At 38.0% G+C, this 10,338-nt stretch overlaps 1 pseudogene; it reads left to right on the top strand.

The window, feature by feature from the left end:
• Positions 1-6,646: 6,646 nt before the first annotated feature.
• Positions 6,647-9,050, top strand: LOC107770896 (peroxidase 22.3-like; annotated as a pseudogene).
• The last annotated feature ends 1,288 nt before the right edge of the window (positions 9,051-10,338 follow it).

The raw sequence follows: 10,338 nt of genomic DNA, 5'->3' as shown, positions 1-10,338 counted from the left end.
AGCTTAGCATATCTACCGGTAGCAGAGAGGCCATAAGCCTTGGATATTCAGGCCTTAGCTAACCAGTTTGTTAGAATAGATGTTTCTGAGCTGAGCCGAGTTTTATCTTGTGTAGTTTCTCAGTTTTCTATTTATGTTCGTATCAGAGAGTGTCAGTATGACGACCCCTATCTACTTGTACTCAAGGACACAGTTCGGCACGGCGATGCCAAGGAGGTCACTATCGGAGATGACGGTGTATGCGGATGCAGTGCAGGCTATGTATGCCCAATGTAGATGGTTTGCGTGAGTTGATTCTCCAGGAGGTTCATAGTTCGCGATACTATATTCATCCAGGTGCTGCGAAGATGTATCAGGACTTGAGGCAGCATTACTAGTGGAGGAGAATGAAGAAGAACATAATGGAATATGTAGCTCGGTGCCTAAACTGTCAGCAGGTGAAGTATGAGCATCAACGGCCAGATGGATTGCTTCAGAGGTTAGAGATCCCAGAGTGGAAATGGGAGCGGATCACTATGGATTTTGTTGTTGGGCTCCCACAGACTCAGAGGAAGTTCGTTGCAGTTTGGGTGATTGTGGATAGATTGACCAAGTCAACTCATTTAATTCCAGTGGTGACTACTTACTCTTTAGAGCAGTTGGCTCAGGTTTATATTCACGAGATTGTCCGCCTTCACGGCGTGTTGGTATCTATCATCTTTGACTAGGGTACACAGTTTACATTGCGGTTCTAGAGGGCCGTTCAATATGAGTTGGACACGCGGGTGGAGTTGAGTACAACATTTCATCCTCAGACGGACAGACAGTCTGAGTGCACTATTCAGATATTAGAGGATATGCTTCATGCGTGTGTGATGGAGTTTGGTGGTTCTTGGGATCAGTTCTTGCCACTTGCAGAGTTTTCCTACAACAACAATTATCAGTCAAGCATTCAGATGGCCCCGTATAAGGCTTTATGTTGAAAACGGTATCGGTCTCCAGTGGGGTTGGTTTGAGTCGGGCGAGGCTAGGCTATTGGGTACAGACTTGGTTCGGGATGCTTTGAAAAAGGTTAAATTGATTCAGGATCGACTTCGTACAACCCAATCCAGACAGAAGAGTTATGCCGATCGGAAGCTTCGTGACGTGGCATTCATGGTTGGGGAGCAGGTCTTGCTCCGAGTTTCGCCCATGAAGGGTGTTATGAAGTTCAGGAAGAAAGGCAAGTTGAGCCCTAGTATATCGGATCTTTTGAGATTCTTGAGAGGGTTGGGGAGGTGGCCTACAGACTTGCACTACCACCTAGTCTAGTTGCAGTTCATCTTGTGTTCCATGTTTCTATGCTTTGGAAGTATCATGGCAATTTGTCTCATGTGTTAGACTTCAGCTCAGTCCAGTTGGACAAGGATCTATCTTATGTTGAGGAGCCAGTGGTAATTTTGGACAGATAGGCCCGGAAGTTGAGGTCGAAGAATATTGCTTCAGTGAAGGTTCAGTGGAGGGGATCAGCCAGTCAAGGAGGTGACTTGGGAGACCGAGCATGATATGCATAGCCGTTATCCTCATCTTTTCACCACTTCAGGTATGTCTCTATACTCGTTCGAGGACAAATATTTGTTTTAATAGGTGGAGGATGTAACGACCCATCCGGTCATTTTGAGTGTATTATCCTACCTATTTATTGCCTTCTCTGTGTTATATTGTGGTTACGTAACTTGTCGAGACGTTTGGTTTTGATTTCGGGTGAGTTCCAGAGTTAAATGAGATATATAGTCCCTAAACTGGAAAGTTAAATCGTAGGAGTGGACCGTAGTTTGACTTGTGTGAAGACGACTCCAGAATGGAGTTTTGACAGTTCCAATAGCTCCGTACGGTGATTTTAGTCTTATGAGCGTGTTCGGATATTGATTTGGAGGCCCGTAGTTGGAAATTGGTGGAATTTTTAAAAGTTTGCCAGGAGTGGACTTTTTTATATTGATGTCAGATTTCGATTCCGGAAGTTGGAATAGGTCCGTAATGTCAATTATGACTTGTGTATAAATTTTGGGGTTAATCGGAGTTGTTTTGGTATGAACCGGCATTGGTTTCGGAATTCGGAAGTTCATAAGTGCTTAGGCTTGAATCGATGCGTGATTCGTGATTTTAGCATTATTTGATGTGATTTGACGCTTCGAGCATGTTCGTATGATATTTTAGGACTTGTTGGTATGTTTGGTTAAGGCCGCGGGGGTCTCGGGTGTAATTCAGACCATGTTCGACGCATTTCGGTTCATTTTGGAATATGCAGAAATTTTGGTTCTCCTTGTTCTGGTTTTCTCTTATGCAATCGCGAAAGAGGAGTCGCTATCGCAAAGCTCTAAGATTTGGCAGGCGTGGTTTGGTGCTATACGATCGCGATATGGCTTGTGCGATCGCGAGGCTGGGTAGGTCAGTGCATCGCGAACGCGTGGGTGGTGCCGCGTTCACAATGAAGGAAGGGGAGGTCTGGGAGGTGAGTGCACTACTCTATGCGGTCGCGTTTTAGTTCACGCGATCACGTAAGCTTGGAACGTTTCTCATCGCATTCGCGTGCAATCTTCCGCATTCGCATAGTAGGTTTTTGATCTATTGGTATTTTTGTTCTTCGCGATCGCGTAGGAATTTCCGCGATCGCGTAGTGTAAATAACTGGGCAGCATACTTAAATTTCAAAATGAGGGTTTATTTTCTTATTTCACAATTTTGACTTTGAAAGCTCGGTTTAAGGAAAAATCTTCGAGGGATTTTCAGAGGGATTGTTGGGGTAAGAGTTCTTAACTCATTTTTGATTAAGTTCCACTAATCATCATTGATTTCATCATGTAATTACAGATTTGGGGTGAAAAATTTGGGAAACAATGTAGAAGTTCTTAGACTAAGCTTTTGAGTTTTGAAAGAAGAATTGAGGTCGGATTTGAGTAATTCTTGTATAGTTAGACTCGATATCGAATGGGTGTTCGAATTTTAAAAGTTTGCTCGAGTTCCGAGACGCGGGCCCGAGATGACTTTTTGGGGCGATTTTCTAATTCTTTGCTAAGATCATGATTTCATTATTTAAATTAGTTTCCTATAGTTATATTTATAGTATATAATTATTTTTTAATTCGAGTAGTTCGGAGTCGGAAAATCGAGAGAAAGGCCTTCTAGTTGATTGATTTAGCGTGGTTTGAGGTAAGTGACTTGTCTAACCTTGTGTGGGAGAAATTTTCCTTAGGATTTGGTACTGTTGTGATAATATTTTATATCTGAAGGTCGTGTACTCAACGTGGCGAGTGCGTACACGGGCTAAATATTGAGATTCCACTTTTAGCTACGTAGTTTCATTTTTTCATGCCTTAATTGAATCACTTTAGCATGTTATAGTCACCATGTTTAGCCTAATTTTACATGTCTACTTGTCTTATCTCCTATTTGCAACTTGTACTACATGTTTAGTTGAATTACTTGCTTTTTTAATTCCGTATTCATTATTTAACTATGAAAATTCCTTACTTGAAATTTGCTATCCTTGAAATATCTTGGTGTTAAGTTGCAAGGGCTGTGGTTTCTATTGAGGCAAGGTGTAAGTTGTGTAGTGTCATTTTATTTTGTTGTTACGTTTTGGCTTCCGTGTTATTGTTGAGGTGATTGTTTGGTTGTGTGCATGAGGTTTCTACCCTGTTGTTGTTATTGTTTTCACGAGATTTCTGTCGTGCGGTTGTTACTATTTGAACAAGGTTTCTGTCGTGCCACTGTGATTATTGATACGCATGCGGTGGTATAAGGTCTGGGTGTTGAAACGCATGCGGTGAGATAAGGTGGGCTTGATACGCATGGCTAGTAGGGAAACTACTAGAAGCCATGTGGTATGATAAGGTGGGCTAAAACGCGGGGTGCTATTTCGGGTAAATAATTTTCAAAACTAAATGTAAAGGCTCTCGCGATGATATAAGGAAATACTGTGATTTATTTTTATGATTTGGGATTACGAGGCGGTACCTCGGGAATGCCCCAGTTAATCTTCTCTAGTTGCTATATTGTTTGGGTGTTGTTTCCTTAACATGTAAAATCTTTGTTTTCCTTTCGTGATTTTATTAGCTTCATTGATTTCCGTGATTTTACTTTCTATAATTTCTTTATTGTTTCCCTTTCCTGTTATTTCAGTATATCATTATATTTTCTGTCTTGCTTCTTATTATCTCTAGTAGGGCGTCGACCTGACCTCGTCACTATTCTACCGAGGTTAGGCTTGGCACTTACTGGGTACCGTTATGGTGTACTCATACTACGCTTCTGCACATGTTTTATACAGATCCAGGTACATTCTATCAGCCTCGGTAATAGCGTGTTAAGTTGCTTTATTTGGAGACTTCAAGGTACACCTTCCCGCATCCCCAGGCCTCGGAGTCTCCTTCTACCGTATTCTTTTCTTATTTCTTTACATCTTTATAGACAGTAATGTATAAGAGTGTTCAGTACTATATCTAGAGCTTATTACTTATATTTTCATCGGGTTTTGAGAAATGTACATGCTGAGTTGCCGATTTTATTTCATATAATTGTTGATATTTTTGATATTTAAATTATCATTTCAGTTATTTCGCATGTTTGTTAGGCTTACTTAGTCTTATAGATTAGGTGCTGTCATGACATCCTACAGAGAAATATTGGGGTCGTGACATCAAGCCTAATGAACTTATGAACTTCCGAATTTCAAAACTAATGCCGATTCATACCAAAATAACTCTGATTGACTTCAAATTTGGCACATAAGTTATAAATGACATGACAGACCTATTCAAACTTTCGAAATCAAAATTTGACCCTGACATCAATAAAGTCAACTCCCAGTCAAATTTTCCAACCTTCCAAACCTTCAACATTTTAACTTTCGCCAATTCATACCGAAGCGACCTACGGACCTCCAAACCAACATCCGAACACGCTTTTAAGTCTAAAATCACCATACAGAGCAATTGAAACCGTCAAAACTTTATTCTAGAGTCGTCTACACCAAAGTCAAACTACAGTAAACTCTTTCAACTTAAACCTCCAATTTAGGGACTATGTGTTCCATTTCACTCCGAAACTCACCTGAAGCCAAAGTCAAACACCCCCGTCAAGTCGCGTAACCACAATATAACATAGAGGAGGCAATAAATAGGGGATCGGGGCTAAAATACTTAAAATAATTGGGCGAGTCGTTACAGTTGGTACTCATGCTCCACAAAGGCTGAATGATGTACTTGGTTGAATACTGAGTTATTTACACAAAGGAACATGTATCAATTCTCACTTAATACTTCCTTTTCTCCTTTCATTAATTTAGTGATACATACACATTCTAAAAATCCTAGATCCGCCGCTGATCTACATCACACCTTTAGGGTGCGGCCAACAACACTTGACTAGGAGCTAAGTGGTCGGTATTGCTCATATCTAGACAAATACTAATTCGGTACCGGATAATTTAGTCAATTTGGCCTTTAGTCAATAGTTTCATTTTGAATTACCTGCATGCACTTATAATTTCTAACATTTTTTCGTATGTTACAGTAGATGTTGTTGGGGTTTGCCTTCGCTTGATTTCTAGCTAATTTTTGTCGCTTTCTTTCTTTTGAGAAAGGAAATTCTTTTTAGAACTGTGGCAAGTAATCACTCTATTACTTGAGGAACTAATTATTAAGACCTTCACCATCATCTTAACCAATCGCTAACCCTCCTTAAAATTACTTTATTTGCATGTTCTTAGCGTTGACATTTAAGTATAAATAAATACTCAGAGGATACGTGTTTTCTCTATATATAGTCCACGTTTAGTTCTTTTTTTTTTGTATATATTTTTACCAATTATTAGTCATTTTTTTGGGTTGTCAATTTGAAGTTGTTAGTTACAATATTATCCATGATTACCCCCTCCCTCATAGAATATCATACGAATGAAACCACTCTTGTAAAGTAAACCTTTTGGTCATATTGTTGGAAAAAAAGGTTATACTATTATTTTTCGATTTTTAATTCTTTGTCGGCTCTATCTTAATCATTAGTTCCATCATTACAGTATCAACAAGTAATAAAGCTCTTAAAATAAAAGTCAGGAGAGGGTAATTTTTGTTTTTTCTTCTAACATAATCCCTATAACTACCTATGTTGACAACAAAACACACACAAACACACACACACTCAAGACGAAAACTAAATAGTACCCCCGTTATCCCCACTTTATCTGACATCATTACAACACAAGGATGAAAATATCTAATTTCGGTGCAAATTCAGACATAAATTTTCAAGTTTTTGAAATAAAATTCATATATTTAAAAGCTATATAAAAAATACTATAGTCGCAATATCTAACAATTCAAAATATTTAAAAGACATATAAAAAAGTTACGATCAACGAAAAATTATTTGACTCTCCAAATAATAAATAGTGCTACAAAGAGGAGGTAGCAATATTTTGTGAATTACCAAAATTTCGTGCATGGATTGATTCTGAGGTCCATAGTATTAAAAAAGACTGAATTGTTAGAGATAGTCAATGTCCTGTGCTTATTATAGTGAGAGTTGCTAAACCTAGAACAATTGTCGTGTTGCCATAGTCAACATTTCTCCTACCTATAAATACAGTCACATTTTACTCTCTTTGTCACATAGAAGTGTACTAGTAACTTCATAAACTATAGCAATAGAAATGGCTACGAATAGCTTTATTTTTCTTCATGTTTTAGTCATGTTTTCTCAAACAAGCATGGCATTTTCGAATTTTCTTTCACCTTATTTCTACGATTTTGTTTGTCCCGAAGCTTTGCCAACCATAAAACGGGTTGTTGAGGATGCAGTCAAGCAAGAGGCGAATGGGCGCCTCTCTGCTACGTCTACATTTTCATCATTGTTTCGTTCAAGTGAGATACTTCTCTTTTCACTCTTGCGTCAATTCTTCCAACTTTAAAAAAAAGGCTCTTAATTAAATTACTTTTACGTCCCAATTTATGTGACACTTTTTACTTCTCAAAAGTTAGTTTGGCAAATCTTTGAAGCTAAATTTGATTAGATCAACTCAATATTTTAAAATTAAAATTTAAATATTCAAAAACTATACAAAAGTATTATAACATGCAATTCTTCTCGTGCATGTCAATATGATGAAAGAAATATTATAAAATATAGGTCAAAGTTCACTTAGTTTGAATCTCGAAAAGTATTATTTAAGTATTTTATGATATGGAAAGAGAGGATTGAATATCATATTTACATACTGTGTCTTCTATATATGTATAGTCTTTTGCTGACCCTGGTTTTATTAATTAAACCGGCTTTTTTCTATGTATATAGAGAGTGGAGCTCTTCCTTTAGGTTGCTTGATATGTTACTAAAGTTTCTTGTAAATGAAGGGATGTGATGCTTCAATTCTTCTTGATCAAACGGAGACTATTGACAGTGAAAAGACTGCTAGAGCTAATAACAATTCTATTAGAGGATTTGAAGTGATTGACCAAATCAAGTCGGAGGTTGATAAAGCTTGCGGACATCCTATTGTATCTTGTGCGGACATTGTGGCAGTTGCAGCTCGTGACTCTGTAGTTGCAGTGCGTATCACTCCCTCCTGTTCTATAACAGCTCTAGTTCACTTTTCCCTCTCGTCAACTTTTTTTCCTTTACTATGGCATTTTCCATGGTTAATGTTAGACTTAAATACTATATTTGTTCAAGTTAATTATACTCCTAGTACTTTGTCCCAATTTATGTGGCGCCATTCGTTTACGAAAGTCAAACTTTTTAAATTTTGACGATGAATTTTGATATAGAGAAAGGGGAACCTTAGAGCAACAGTTGTCTAACAAGCCGTGGAATCAGTCATTGATGCTTACATCAGGGTAGGTTGCCTGCATCACACCCCTTGGGGTGCAGCCCATCCCCAGACTTTGCATGAATGCGGATCATTAAGTTTCTTTAAAAAAAATTATATATTCAAAAATTACGTTAAAAAGATTAGAAGTCACAATAATTAACAACTTTAAAATTTAAAAGACATAATGCCACATAAATTGAAATGGAGGGTGTCCTATAATTGTCTAACAAGTCTTAAAACGCTAATTCTGATATATATAAATGCTTAATAGTATGCTCTACTAATGAAACCTTAACAGCTAAATTAGCGACTTAAATGGTACGAACCTATTTCATTTTTAGTCCATTCCAAAAAGAATGACACCTTTCTAAATTTGAAAATACTTTAGCTTAAATTTCCAATTTTACCCTTAATGAGAAGCTTTTATAACCACACAAATACTCTAGACCCCTTTTTGACTTATTTAGGACCACAAATTCCAAAAATTATTATTTTTTCTTAAACTCCGTACCTAGTTAAACAGGTTCACATGAATTGGAACGGAGTGAGTAGATGGTTTTTAATTTCATGATCAATCGCTAGGTGGACCAACATGGGAAGTGCAATTGGGAAGAAGGGACTCCCCTACAGCGAATAGAACCACGGCCAACAACCACATCCCATCTCCATTCTTGGACTTACCTGCACTTATCAACAACTTCAAGAACCAAGGTTTGGATGAGAAAGATCTCGTCGCGCTCTCCGGTGGCCACACACTAGGGTTTGCGCAATGTTTCACCTTCAGAGATCGCATCTATAACGAGACTAACAACATTGACTCCACTTTTGCAAGTCAACGCCAAGCCGATTGTCCACGTAGTGGAGGTGATTCCAACCTTGCTTCCCTTGATCCAACACCAGTTCTTTTTGATTCGGAATACTTTAGTAACTTGTTGTCCAAGAAAGGGCTTTTGCACTCTGATCAAGCACTGTTTAGTGGAGGACAAACTGATAATCTTGTTCAAATATTTAGTACTAACCTTGGGACTTTCTCTAAAGATTTTGCTGAGTCTATGATTAAGATGGGAAATATTAAGCCATTGATATGGAATCAAGGTCAAATTCGCGTAAACTGCGGGAAGGTGAACTAAGAGGTAGTAATTAATGATGTTAGTGAATCAAGCATTTCAAGAATTTTATTGTTTTGAAGTGTAATTTGATCTTTACTCATTCGAAGAGCCTCTGTTCTTTATAGTAAAATGAGTTAATTGTGAATGGATAGACTCTGTAGAGTTGTGTGGCAATTTGTTAATTAGCGAGAAACTGGATCTTGATGTTTTAATTGCTGAGTAGATCGAAGATTTTTTTAAATGAACGGGTACCTTTTTTCCTTTGATGTAATAGATTTTAGAGTTGATTACATAAGTTTTTCCTAGCGAACTATCATAACTTAAACCTGAATGGACCATGGCTATTGTTAAATTGGGCTGGACAGAGGTGAGAATCAGTCAACAATGGAGGTTCCTTAGTATGACATGCAGATCAGCTCACACAGATTTAGTAGCTTAGAACAATTGAGAGAGAGAGAAGAATTATGAGAGGAGATCACTTTTCATTATTCCAACTGATTCAAGGGTACACTGTTATATAGAGAATCCAGCGCTCTAACTACCTTTCTAACAAACTTCTATTTTCTAACTCCTTCTAGTTTTATCTAATTACACATTGACCCCTCACTCATTAACTGAGTTGTTCTTCTAGCTATGTTAGCATTCCCCTTAAGCTGGAGAGTGAAAAACATTCAACACTCCTAGCTTGGAGAGCAACAACTCATGTTGAGTTGTCCCTAGTCCTTTAGTCATTAGGTCTGCAAGTTGCTATTTTGTGGGTATATACTCTACTTGATCAACCCCTACTTGATTTTTTCTCTAACAAAATGGCAATCTATCTCTATATATTTGGTAAAGCTATTTTGCTGTCATAATGTAGGTGTACATGTTCTTCTACATTGTTGCCTCGCTCCTTTAGTAAGCCCGTCATCCATATTTGTTGTTTCTTTGACTTCCAAGATAGCAATAAGTCTCCCAATTTAACCACATAACCTGTGACAGACCTTCTTGTATTTGGGCATGCTGCCCAGTCTGAATCACAGTATACTGTGAGAGTATTAGTTTGTCTACTGCTCAAGAGGATCCCTAGTCCAGGGCTTCCTTTGATGTATCTGACCACTCTTAATGCTGCTTCCATATGGGACTCCTTAAGAGACTGCATAAACTGGCTTAGCACTTGGACTGCAAAGCATATTTATGGCCTTGTAATTGTTAGATATATTAGCTTACCAATCAGTTTTTGATAGCTACAGACATCTTCCAGTAGAGCATCTACAGTATTACCAACATGCTTATCATAATCAATAGTGGTGAGTTTGTGGTTTTGCTCCATAGGTGTTGAGACTGGCTTGCAGCCACTCAAACCAACCTCTGAAATTAGCTCCAATACATACTTTCTTTGGTTGAGGAGAATGCCTTTATC

The sequence above is a fragment of the Nicotiana tabacum genome, chromosome 24 (genome assembly GCF_000715075.1).
Source record: "Nicotiana tabacum cultivar K326 chromosome 24, ASM71507v2, whole genome shotgun sequence".
Classification (NCBI taxonomy): domain Eukaryota; kingdom Viridiplantae; phylum Streptophyta; class Magnoliopsida; order Solanales; family Solanaceae; genus Nicotiana; species Nicotiana tabacum.
This window is presented reverse-complemented; position numbering and strand designations above follow the sequence as displayed.